Below are 13,916 nucleotides of genomic sequence, written 5' to 3' on the forward strand. Positions count from 1 at the left end.
GTAAACTGGATTCTTTATCAATGCCTTTGGCTTTAAGTTTTATTTGTCCGAAAGAAACTGTAGCTTCATTTTGGATAGTATTTGTCTGGCACATAATTTCTCATCCTTTCTCTTTTTATGATATGTATATGTAACTTGTAAGCATTATAGAACCAGAAATGTAAAAATTTTTGCGACTAATTTCCTTTTAATGAATAAGCTTAATTCATTTAAATTATTTGGATTACTAAATTTAATTTAACTTTATCCATATCACCATATTTGTGTTCTCCATTTACAGTGCATTTTTTGTTTCATTTTTCTTATTTAAGATTAAATAACTGTTGTATTTTTCCTTTTTTATTTTCTATGTGTTTGGTAGTTTTATACTTTTATTTTCAAGTTGTTAATGGCACTGTTAAAATCTCAATGTACATATTAATTATAAAACTAATCAATGTCTTGACCCCATCATATATCAAAATGAGTAGCTTAAAAGGCTTTAACTCAAATAATCCATTTCCCAAATATCATTGTACTATCTGGTATTGTAATATGACTTTTATAATCCTACAAATTATCTATTATCTATCTATCTATCTATCTGTGTTGACACATTTATCCACATGTTTACAACCACATTTTGCTTGTCAGTGTAACTTTCATGGTAGACCTTTCTTTTAGGACCATTTTCTTTCTTCTCTTAGTACATCCTGTAGGTTTTCATTTAATGAAGATCTATTAGGTGGTGAAATTCCTCAGGATCATTCTTTCTTTTCTTTTTTTTAAGCCTGAAGGATTTTTATTTTGCCTTCACTTTGGAAGGACAACCTTTTCTGGATATACAATTTTAGGTTGACAGGTGTTTTCTGACAAGTCTTTGAATATAGTTTGCTGTTAGTTTCTGTTGGTGCCAATGAGAAAGTAGCTGTCAGCGTAAATATAGTCTTTTTGCGGTCTTTTCTTTCTTTTCTCTTGGTCTCCTTGGAAAACGTTGTCTTTGGTGTCTACAATTTACCATCATTCATCTAGCAAAGGATTTCTTTTGATTAAACTACGTGGTGTCTGTGTACCAACTCTGATGATTCAAATCTTTCATCCCTTTTCAATATTCTCAGCCGTTAACTCTCCAAGTATTGCTTTTTGCCCAGACTCTTCTTGTCTTCTGTAACTCTTATCACAAATGTGATTTTCCCATCTGTTCTCTATGTTTTTTATTCATTCTTCCATATTTTTCATTTCTTTGGTTCTTGTTGTATTCCATAATATTTTATTATTCTTTATCAAAACAGATGTTGAAAAAATGTAAAAAGAAACATGTGCTTTTCACTGACACTTTCACTAAAGCATTGTTGTAATGGTGAAAGAATCAAAACAGACTGAATGCTATCACTAGAGTGCTGGTTGTCTAGCATAAGTTCATATAACAGAGTACCAAGTAGTTTTATAAAAGGATGTCAAACACCTCTCTATATTGCTATGAAGTTGTAAGTCCAAATAAAAGTGAACAAATTTTAACAATGATGAACTTATGTCAGTATAATATTTTAAAGATTATATGTTGCTTCATTAAAAAAAACAAAATTCTTGTCTTAAACCAAGAATTATGCATTATTTTCCATGTTCTGATGGGCTTACTGGGTGATTCTATTACTCATTTTGTCCATGAATTGTTACATGGCAATGGAGAGCTTTGAGCTCACTCCCATGTATTAGCCTCAGTTGGTATGGCTAAAAGCAAGGAAGCTTTACTTTAAAGTGAAGCAATAAAAAAGAAATAAAAATGAAAAAGTTAAAATGATTTTCTTTTAAGAAGCAAGAAAGATTTACAAGATTATTAGGACCAAAAAGACTCAAGAGTCAACTTGAAAAAGTTATCACTGGCCAAAATTAGGACAATTTGATAATAAGAAAAATAAATGTATTAAATTAAAATATATCAAATAATAATTTATAAAACAATAGTGTCTTTGGATAGCTTTGGAGATCCAATGCATTGTTTTGAAAACTGGTGAATAAAGGAATAGAATCAACCTTTTATGCTGCATTTCCTTTGTGGACTACATCTCAAGGTTGATGAGAGCATTCTCTTTATAGATGCTTTTTAGCAAATAAATGAAGAAAGAATGATTCAATTGCAAATCATCATATTTCAACCTCTACTGAAATAAAGTATCCAGGCAATACTTATTAATTATTCACATCAAGAAAGAGACAAACAGATATTACATATCTCTTGATAGAAGTGTGTGATATCACCCATAAAACATTATTGCCAAAACAAAAACAGACTTTTGAATTGATAGTTTAGATCTAACTACTGATTAACAGCATATACAAGAAATAGAAGAAATATTAAGTAACACCACAGACGGTCAGTCAATAATATTCAGTTTGTAATAAACTATATGAGATAAATGGCCCAGTTGCTTCAATAAACAGATTATAAGGAAAAGGAAAAAATGATGAAAGAGCAATCTGTCAATTAAAATTAACAGATGTAAAAACAAGGGGAGTGTATGGATCCCATTAGAATCCTGATAAAAACAAATCATAAAACAACATTATTAAACAATTGAAAAAAGAGGAAATATTTTTAATGGTGACAGTGATATTGTGGTTATATATTTTAAGGACTATCTTTTAGAGTTAAATACAGAAATGTTTATAGATTAAATGATACCTGAAATTTACTTCAAAATCCAGTAGGAATATTGGGAGTTTTGGGGAGGAGCTGTAGATAAGAGTGGATATCAGTTGATCACTGCTGAATATTATTGCTGGGCAAATGGAGATTTATTATTATTTGTCATATTATCCTCTCTACTTTTGTAAATGTTTGAAGTTTTGATTTTAAAAAAAGTGATGCTGAGAAGAGGAAAATAGTTTTCCATGGTGAATTTGGGCTCTGAACAGAGATATGAATAAAACTAGTGTAGAGCAGAGAAGGGAAAAAAAAAAAAAACTGATAAATTTTTATGGTTTCATCTCTCTGTTACCAGCTCATATTTTGATTGCCTATTTCATTTCTTTAAACATATTAAATCTTTTTAAAAATTGCATTCTGTTTTTGATAACTATAATAAATTTAACATTTGGGAATCTAAGTCTACTCTTTTGTTTTGGTGACTTAAGATCTTCAAAACCTCACTTGTTTTTAAAAATCACTTAATCAGGAAAAGAAGTTAAAATTATACCAGTTTATAGAAAAATATTGAAAACAAAATAAGGTGGCTTTAAAGTCAGAAAAAATGAGGCTACAAGTTCATCACTTACCATTTGAACTTGGACATATTAATTTTCTTACACCTGAGTTTCCTCATCTATAAAACATAGTAGTAATGCCTAGTTCAGAGAATTCCTATGAGAGTTAGTAAATAATTCATGGAAAATACCACCATACCTGACATGCTTAAGCACTCTAAACATGGTAGCTTTATATATATATATATATATATATATATATATATATATATATATATATATTCCTGAATTGAGGAGGAACATAGATAAATATCTTTGAGTGTAAAACCATCAAAGAATTTTTTCGTCATTTATACCCATCTCACACCTAGCATGTAGACTTGAAAATCAAATAATGCTATATTTAAAAGTGGGCTGGATTATACAACTGACAACAAATGTTCTTAAAAACCATACTAACATTGTGAACCAAAAACATTGTGTAGCAGAAATGAAATATATGTGTTCTTCTCATTAACCTTTCTTAAGTAGATCACTTAATTTTGGGGGGAGAACTAGAAGTCATGGGTTTGCAAAAAAGTACTAATGAATTGGCCATGAGTGTTTTCATCCTTGCTACAAATGATTTAATTCAGGTCATGGGTAGAGTATATTGTTGGTTTCTGAAAGATCATCTTACTTATGGTCATCAGAAGTTAAATCATTGTGTAGTTTTATTTATTTAAAATTAGAGCTTTATGTTATATTCCTGGGTCGGGAAGATCCCCTGGAGAAGGGAATGGCTATCACTCCAGCATTCTTGTTTGAAGAATTCCATGGACAGAGGAGTCAGAGTAGCTTGACTCAGTCATGTCTGGATATGACTGATGTGACTTCCTTCTTACACTAAAGGACTACAGAGAAAAATGATTCCGTTATTACCCTTTCAGTACACCAGAGTTGGTTCCCCAATGCTGCCTTGGCATCCGAAGAAACATTTCTGCATATATTCCACAGAAACAGCACAGGAAGAATTTACTACTTTGAAATGTACTTTGTATGAGACACACCACTGACTCCAAAGACTATTTTTTAGACTCTCAAGGGCAAGTCTCTTATTTTTGGTTAAATCAAAAGTTTCATCTACAAAGAAGAAAATATGAAGAATGGCAGTGCCTTTCCATTTGTCATGCTCAGTAACAATTTTGCTGAAGGATTCATGCAACAGAATCTAGCAAATTATAAATCAAGTTTTGTCAGAAGACTTGCAAGATATCTTACTCTTGTGAGTGAGAATATTAAAAATTTTAAAATATTAAAAATATAAAAATATTAAAAAATATAAATTTGAGTTCAGGCATATTGTTGTATGTGTTGCTGCTGCTGCTAAGTCACTTCAGTCATGTCCGACTCTGTGCAACCCCATGGACGGCAGCCCACCAGGCTCCCCCGTCCCTGGGATTCTCCAGGCAAGAACACTGGAGTGGGTTGCCATTTCCTTCTCCAATGCATGAAAGTGAAAAGTGAAAGTGAAGTCGCTCAGTCATATCTGACTCTTAGCGACCCCATGGACTGCAGCCTACCAGGTTCCTCCATCCATGGGATTTTCCAGGCAAGAGTACTGGAGTGGGGTGCCATTGCCTCTCCGGTTGTATGTGTTACTAACATGAAATTCATTCTACCCACCAGCTGTTTTGCCCTTTTTTCCTTTAGAAGCCTAAGATTCTGTGCTGTGCTGGGCTTAGTCACTCAGTTGTGTCTGACTCTTTGTGACTCTAGATACTGCAGCCCGCCGACTTCTCTATCCATGGGGATTCTCCAGGCAAGAATACTGGAGAGGGATGCTATGCCCTCCTCCAGGGGAACTTCCTGACCCAGGGGTCAAACCCAGGTCTCCTGCATCGCAGGCAGATTCTTTACCATCTGAGTCACCAGGGAAGCCCAAGAATACTGGAGTGGATAGCCTATCCCTTCTCCAGGGGATCTTCCTGTCCCGGGAATTGAATTGGAGTCTCCTGCATTGCAGGTGGATTCTTTATCCCCTGAGCTACCAGGGAAGCCCAAGATTATATTTGGATCCAAATAATTTTTACTATGTCTCCTTTATTTGTTGCTGAAACAGACAGGAAAGTCAAATAGTTCAGATGTATTTTTCTTGTTATTCATTCAATTCACAATATTGATTACGTACATTAACTGTGCATAGGACCAGAGAATATTCTAGCAAGATACATGGGGCTACAGTGACATCCAAGTACACAAATGTGAAAAATGTAAGCAGTCATGAGTACATGGCATTCCAGGTACAGATGCAGCATCTTCTGTCTCTCTCCACTAATCCTGATAAGCCAGTTAAAATGAAGCCTAATTTTTAAAAAATCTTCCATGTATTTAAAATGACTTTCAAGACTGACCTTTGTGTTAATGTTTACTGGAGTTTGCCTGTTTGCTGCTGCTTCTGCTAAGTCGCTTCAGTCGTCTCTGATTCTGTGTGACCCCATAGATAGCAGCCCATGAGGCTCCCCCGTCCCTGGGATTCTCCAGGCAAGAGCACTGGAGTGGGTAGCCATTTCCTTCTCCAATGCATGAAAGCGAAAAGTGAAAGTGAAGTCACTCTTTGGGAGACAGACAAATCAGGAAGACCAGATTTTGCGGGGCAGGGGGTCTCTAAGCTATTGGAAGCTACACAGTGATTCATGGATATGGCCTCAGAAAGAGATAGTTTCATCATCTGGGGCTTTTATGAAAAATGTGGTTAAAAAACCAAAACAAATGTGCTGCTGCTGCTAAGTCGCTTCAGTCATGTCCGACTCTGTGCGACTCCATAGACGGCAGCCCACCAGGCGCCCCCATCCCTGGGATTCTCCAGGCAGTGTATGCTTATTTATGTGTGTGTGTATAGGCGTGATCCTCTATTCTTTATCCCACCAAGAAAAGCTAGGGCAGAATTGTCAAGCTTCTCTCCTATATAGTACTCATCACTTTGAATTACTTCCTTTCATAACATTTCTGTCTTTTAAAACTATCCTGTTTGAAAATAGAAAATGCCTTTGTCTGGTGACAGAGAGAGTAGCTAGGGAATTTGGGATTGAGATGTACACACTACTATATTTAAAATGGGTAACCAACAAGAACCTGCTGTATAGCACAGGGAATCCTGCTCAATATTATGTAACAGCCTAAACCTGAAAAGAATTTGAAAAAATAATCAGATCAGTTCAGTCACTCAGTCGTGTCTGACTCTTTGCAACTCCATGGAGGAGCACGCCAGGCTTCCCTGTCCTTCACCAACTCCCAGAGCTTGCTCAAACTCATGTCCATCAGCCTGGTGATGCCATCCAAGCATCTCATCCTCTGTCGTTTCCTTCTCCTCCTGCCTTTAATCTTTCCCAGCATCAGGGTCTTTTCCAATGAATCAGTTCTTTGCATCAGGTGGCCAAAGTATTGGAGTTTCAGCTTCAGCATCAGTCCTTCCAATGAATATTCAGGACTGATTTCCTTTAGGATTGACTGGTTTGATCTCCTTGTAGCCCAAGGGACTCTCACGAGTCTTATCCAATACCACAGCTCAAAAGCGTCAATTCTTTGGCACTCAGCTTTCTTTATAGTCCAACTCCCACATCCATACATGACTACTGGACAAACCATAGCTTTGACCAGACGGACCTTTGTTGGCAAAGTAATGTCTCTGCTTTTTAATATGCTGTCTAGGATGGGAAGACCCCCTGGAGAAGGGAAAGGCTACCCACTCCAGTATTCTGGCCTGCAGAATTCCAGGGACTGTATATCCATGGGGTTGCAAAGGGTCAGACGTGACTGAGCGACTTTCACTTCAGTTCATTTCACTTCATAGCTTCTTCTTCCCAGAAGCAAGCATCTTTTAATTTCATGGCTGCAGTCACCATCTGCAGTGATTTTGGAGGCCACCCCCATGGTAATGGACAGGGAGGCCTGGCGTGCTGCAATTCATGGGGTCGCAAAGAGCTGGACACGACTGAGGGACTGAACTGAACTGAACCCATCAAGGAAAGGTCTCTCACTGTTTCCATTGTTTCCTCATCTATTTCCCATGAAGTGATGGGACCAGATGCCATGGTCTTCGTTTTCTGAATGTTGAGCTTTAAGCCAACTTTTTCAGTCTCCACTTTCACTTTCATCAAGAGGCTCTTTAGTTCTTCTTCACTTTCTGCCATAAGGGTGGTGTCATCTGCATATCTGAGGTTATTGTTATTTCTCCCGGCAATCTTGATTCCAGCTTGTGCTTCATCCAGCCTGGCATTTCACATGATGTACTCTGCACAGAAGTTAAATAAGCAGGGTGACAATATATAGTCTTGACGTACTCCTTTCCTGATTTGGAACCAGTCTGCTGAAAAAAGATGAGACACATGTATATGTGTAACTAAATCACTTTGCAATACACCTGAAACTAACACAACATTGTTAATCAACTATACGCCAATATAAAGTAAACGGTTTTTTAAAGGCTAGGAAAATAGAAAATACACTTGTAATATGTTCAGGGTGGGAGGAAAAACATAGTGGTTTTCATTGCATTCTTTATCCATTAAATAATTTATGTGAATATGGATTTTTGAGGCCTGTTAAAGGATTTAAAACGCGGGGAAGTTTGAATAGACCCCTTTGCTGGGGAGCAGTGGACTCACCCTATAGCACAGTGTTGGCAAGGCTTGCCTCCTGAGACTACTGAGTTTCTTCGGGATACTTCCACCTTCTCCTAGTTATATGAAACTTTTCAGATTAAGATATTTAAAGACCAGGTTGTACATGATGATAAATTTAGATTCTACACTAAGAGCTAATTCCTGGTTACTTGGAAATAATAACTCTTCAATATTGGGAACTCATTGCTTGCCTATGGAGTTCAGGGGAAAAGCAGCCAGAAGCCAGGCAGTAGGACACACCAGCTGTCTGTCTGAAGTTTTGTATTAATAGCTAATGAGCCATTTGGACAGAAAAGCACAACAGCTAGGGGAGAATGGGACTAAGGAGAACTTACATCAAATATTTCATTGATTTGGTTTGGCATTATATCAAGATTCTGTTGCTGGATTCAGTACATGGGATTTCCCTTCTCTCAATATCTTTTGCCCAATGTTTATATTTATTTAAATGTATTTGAAGTTTCTGCTTGGGGACATAATTTCATATATTTAAGCAAATTCAACTCCTTGGAACTGATAAGAAACCAAAAAATTTCAGCAGTAAAATACAATAAAACATGAGCTTATCAAGTTATATCAGATAAATTTATTGAACCATAGTGTGCATAGTGTTAGCTGCTCAGTTGTGTCTGACTCTTTGCTACCCCATAGACTGTAGTCAGCCAGGCGCCTCTGTGCATGAGATTTGCCAGGCAAGAATACTGCAGTGGTAGTCATTCCCTTCTGCAGGGGATCTTGCAGAACAGGGGATTAAACCTGAATTTCCTGCATTGCAGGCAGATTCTTTACCATCTGAACCACCAGGAAGATAACTGGGCATACAGATTCCATAGCAAAATTATCTGTCTTTGTTGATATTAGAGGGTGCACTCATAGTCCAACTGCATTAAAAAATAGCAGAGGACTAACCACATATCATGAAATAAAATTTTAGATATTAGAAACAGCATTCAACCATCATAGGTTTATGGTTTTTAGAGAAGCCAAGTCATAATATAATTTTAAAGACAAATTTAGTCCATGTTTTATCTTAGTATATGTTTCACCAGGAAAATAATTATAAAGTATAATTGTAATTATATTTTTATGCATTTACTGTTTGCAGAATATTGAAGAGAGTCTGAGACTATGGAAAACAATATATTTGTTGTCTTGCTTGCAAGATGCTATCTGTCTTTGAGGAAACCAAACAAAGAAAAAAGCACTGAAAAATAAGTATTAGAGAGCGAGCTATCAGAAAGCTGTAAAGAGTCCATATGCTGTGGCAGATCTTATTGATACCTTTCACCCTCATGGGGAAGCAAATAAGTATCCTAGTTACAACCTCCATCAACTGTGCCTCTAGGCTTCCTGGCTTTGGTCTTGGTAAAGCACAGGTCACCTTGACTTACTCTTTCATTTTGTTAAAGATAATGGAGCTTGACAGCACAGTTGTCTACAATAGTAAAGATTTGTATTTAACTGATGTCCAAAAATATTTATTAATAAAATAACTATGGAACATCTATCCAAAAAAACACTACATAGTTATTAAAATCATTTTGTAACTATATTTATTGATGTGAAAAAATATAAAAACATGAAGTGGAAAACAGAGGTTCTAGAATTTTTGTGAAATTTTATATGAGTATATTATTAACAACACAGTTTGGATATAAGAAGCACCACATTTTAAAATTTCACTATGATATATTTTTAGGTGGCAAGTGTTCTGATCTTATCAGCTAGAGGTTTGTTTTGGCACTTGATCTTTGCTGAGTGTGATTTGGATCTTCTGAGAGGTCACTGCAGGCATTCCCTTTGGATGCCCTGCCTCTTCCTCCGATGTCCAGGATGGTCCCGTCACAAGGACCTAAGTGAACCTTATTTTCGCAGTAAAGGGAAGTTTCTCTCCCTAGGCAGGTGGAAGAGAAGGTATGTATGTAAAATTCAGTCTGTGAAACTCAGTTTTGAGTTTCCCTTGGAAAAAAGAAGTACTCATTCTTTCTGATGTCTTTATAGCAATACGAAAAGAGAAAAATCATCAATATATTTCCCTGCTATACTATATATGTACATTGTTTATTATATATGCATTCAGTTCAGTTCAGTAGCTCAGTATATCCTACTCTTTCTGACCCCATGGACTGCAGCACGCCAGGCTTCCCTGTCCATCACCAACTTTCAGACCTTGCTTAAACTCATGTCCATCAACTCAGAGATGCCATCTAACCATCTGATCCTCTTTTGTCCCCTTCTCCTCCTTCCTTCAATCTTTCCCTGCACCAGGGTCTTTTCAAATGAATCAGTTCTTTGCATCAGGTGGCCAAAGTATTGGAGTTTTAGCATCAGTCCTTCCAATGAATATTCAGGACTGATTTCCTTTAGGATGGACTGGTTTAATCTCCTTGTAGCCCAAGGGATTCTCAAGAGTCTTCTCCAACACCACAGCTCAAAAGTGTCAATTCTGTGGCACTCAGCTTTCTTTATAGTTCAAGTCCCACATCTATACATGACTACTAGAGAAACCATAGCTTTGACTCGAAGGACCTTTGTTGGCAAAGGAATGTCTCTGCTTTTTAATATGCTGTCTAGGTTGCTCATAGCTTTTCTTCCAGTAAGTAAGGATCTTTTAATTTCATGGCTATGGTCACCATCTGCAGTGATTTTGGAGCCTAAGAAAATAAAGTATGTCACTGTTTCCATTGTTTCCCCATCTATTTGCCATGAAGTGATGGGACCAGATACCATGATCTTCATTTTTTGAATGTTGAGTTTTAAGCCATTTTTTTCACTCTACTCTTTCATTTTCATCAAGAGGCTCTTCAGTTCCTCTTTGCTTTCTGCCATAAGGGTGGTGTCATCTGGATATCAGAAGTTATTGTTATTTCTCCCCACAATCTTGATTCCAGCTTGTGCTTCATTCAGCCTGGAATTTTGCATGATGTACTCTGCATAGAAGTTAAATAAGCAGGGTGACAATATACAGCCTTGACATACTCCTTTCCCAATTTGGAACCAGTCTGTTGTCCCATGTCCGGTTCTAACTGTTGCTTCTTGACCTTCATACAGATTTCTCAGGAGGCAGGTAAAGTGGTCTGATACTCCCATCTCTTTAGGAATTTTCCACAGTTTGTTGTGATCCACACAGTCAAAGACTTTAGTGTAGTCAATGAAGCCAAAGTAGATGTTTTTCTGGAATTCTCTTGCTTTTTCTATGATCCAAAAGATGTTGGCAGTTTGATTTTTGGTTCCTCTATCTTTTCTAAATCCAGCTTGAACATCTGGAAGTTCTCAGTTCACGTACTTTTGAAGTCTGGAGAATTTTGAGCATTACTTTGCTAGCATGTGAGATGAGTGCAATTATGCAGTAGTTTGAACATTCTTTGGCTTTGCCCTTCTTTGGGATTGGAATGAAAACTGACCTTTCTCAGTCCTGTGGCAACTGTGAATTTTCCAAATTTGCTGGCATATTGAGTGCAGCACTTTTACAGTATCATCTTTTAGAATTTTAAACAACTCAGCTGGAATTCCATCACCTCCACTGGCTTTGTTCATAGTGATGCTTCCTAAGGCCCACTTGACTTCACAGTCCACTAGATTTGGTTCTAAGTGAGTGATCACACCATTGTGTTTATCTTAGTCATTAAGATACTTTTGTATAGTTCTTCTGTGTATCCTTGCCACCTTTTCTTAATACTTATATGTATGTTATATGCTGCAAAAATTGAGTGTCTGGAAGGATATTTGCAGCAGAATATTTACAGGAATTATTCTGAAATTTTAAAATATGCTTTTATCTTTTTTTTTTTTAAAGATTAATCTCATGTGGTGTTTCTCATATTTGTTTTACAATAAACATAGATTGCTTCCTCAAGAAATGATGGATTTAGGTAATAGAGTCTTATCTTTCTGTATCTTTAAAAATTATTTTAAAATCTCTTATAAATGAGATATTCACTTAAAAAAATCATTTTTAGTCCTCATAATGTTTTAAAGGATTAAAAATGTATCCAAAGTCATGTAAACTAGTAAATGACAGAATGCGAATTTGGAGTCCTTTCTTCTCAGTGGAAATGTGTGCTTGTTTCTTTTACCAGTCTGATTTTAGGGGAAAATGCTAACTTGAATAATTGCTATTGGCTAATTTAAATTTGTAGGGTGCCTCTGCAAAGCATAGATTTTCTGAAAACTGCTGTAGATTTTCTGAAAACTGCTTTTGCTCCTATCAAGGGGGAAGGAATAGAGGAAATGGAGGAAGATGAGAAATTATTTTTAAGTACTAGATTAGTGTGTTGTGTTGCTGCCATAATAAATTATGACAGATTTAGCAGCTTAAACCACACAGATTTATGATCTGACTATTCTGCAGTTCAGGGATCCAGAGGACCCATGAGCTGTGCTCCAGATCCCATAGTATAACCTCAAGGCTTTAGGCCCCCTAGGTTTTCATCAGGAGGCTTTGGGAGAAAATCGTTTAGGTTGTTGGCAGAATTTAGTTCTATGTGGTTGTAGGACTGAAGTCTCAGTTGCCTTGCTGCTTGTCAGCCTGAGGTCATTCTCAGCTTTGGGAGGATGACTGCAACTTCCTTTGAGTGTGACTCGCCTCTTCTGTCTCCTCTCTCCTGACTTGAGCTGGAGAAATTTCTCTGCTTTTAAGAGGTCAGGTAATTAGAATGAGTCCATCTGGATAATACAGGCTACTTTCCATAATTTAAGGTCCATAACCTCAATTACATCTACAAAATCCCTTCATATCCCTACCTAGATAGTGTTTGATTGAATAACCAGGAGACAGAATCTTAGGGGAACAGCTTTAGAGTTCTTTCCACTGTATTTTTTTTCCTTCAAAACTTAGGGATAAAAGTATTCACACTCTTTTTAAAAGGTTAATGCAGTATTGATAACCTTCAGTGCTTATACCTAAACATTTGACATATCTCAGATATTCAGAGAGATAGTTCCTCCAAATCCACACCTTGAATAGTTTTGTGTAGATATTTCAAAATGGATTTTTTAAGCCTCATGGGAGTGTTTATTTTCAACCTGGCTAAGAAAATGGAACACAAATATGCTATTCCCAAATAATACACTATTACAAGAGAGGGTAGCTTGTAGAGGATTCAGGAACAAATTCCAAGGTCATAGGAGCTCATTAATATGCAAGTGACCTATTTATTACACAGCCATATATTTCTACAGTCTAGTTCCCGTTTCCAAATACTTGTCTATTATGTCTCAGTTCTATGCATTTGTCTTAACCTAAACTATGTTTATCACCCCTACTCTGACTAGGATGTGTAGTTGTACTATGGATTTGGGTTTTATGGATGTAAACTAGGTTCAAAGAGATAAGCTTCAAAGATTAGATAAACATTAAGTTCTCAAGCCCTCTTCCTGGGAGTGTGAAGAAAAAAAATCCTATATTTTTCTTGTTCTTTGTTTTTAAATGAAATGATTTAAATTCCCTTCTTAATCTCTATCTTGAACTGCTATAGACCACTTCCAAAAAAGTATAACAATCTTTAAGGATAGATATATTCCCACAAATTAATTAAAAAGTGACCCAAATTTTGCCATTAGAAATTATATCTCATTCCTCTAACAAGTCGGTCTCTTCCTTAGGAAAAATAACAAAATAGAGAGGCAAAACCTGGTAATAAACCAGAAGATTATCAATAGATAGATAGATAAGGGGCAGGAGGTAAGAGACCTAAGTGGCTGGACAATACATTTTTGACAGGAAGCCTGGATAAATTTTGAAATAGACATGTGGGTATTAAGAAAGTGTAAGTCGCTCAGTCCTGTCAGACTCTTTTGGGACTCCATGGACTGTAGGCTGACAAGCTTCTTTATCCATGGGATTCTCCATGCAAGAATGCTAGAGTGGGCTGTCATTTCCTCCTCCAGGGGATCTTCCCAACCAAGGGATCGAAACCAGGTTTCCTGCACTGCAGGCGGTTATTTTGAAGGTAGATATATATTTTTAGACAATTAGTAAATAGGGTTTTAATCCTCTGATATTTCCAAGACTGAATTGTCCTTAAGGGAATTAATGAGAATAGTAGATTGTGGTTCTGGCTGTAAGGA

Source organism: Bos indicus, chromosome 4 (assembly GCF_029378745.1).
Source record: "Bos indicus isolate NIAB-ARS_2022 breed Sahiwal x Tharparkar chromosome 4, NIAB-ARS_B.indTharparkar_mat_pri_1.0, whole genome shotgun sequence".
Lineage (NCBI taxonomy): Eukaryota > Metazoa > Chordata > Mammalia > Artiodactyla > Bovidae > Bos > Bos indicus.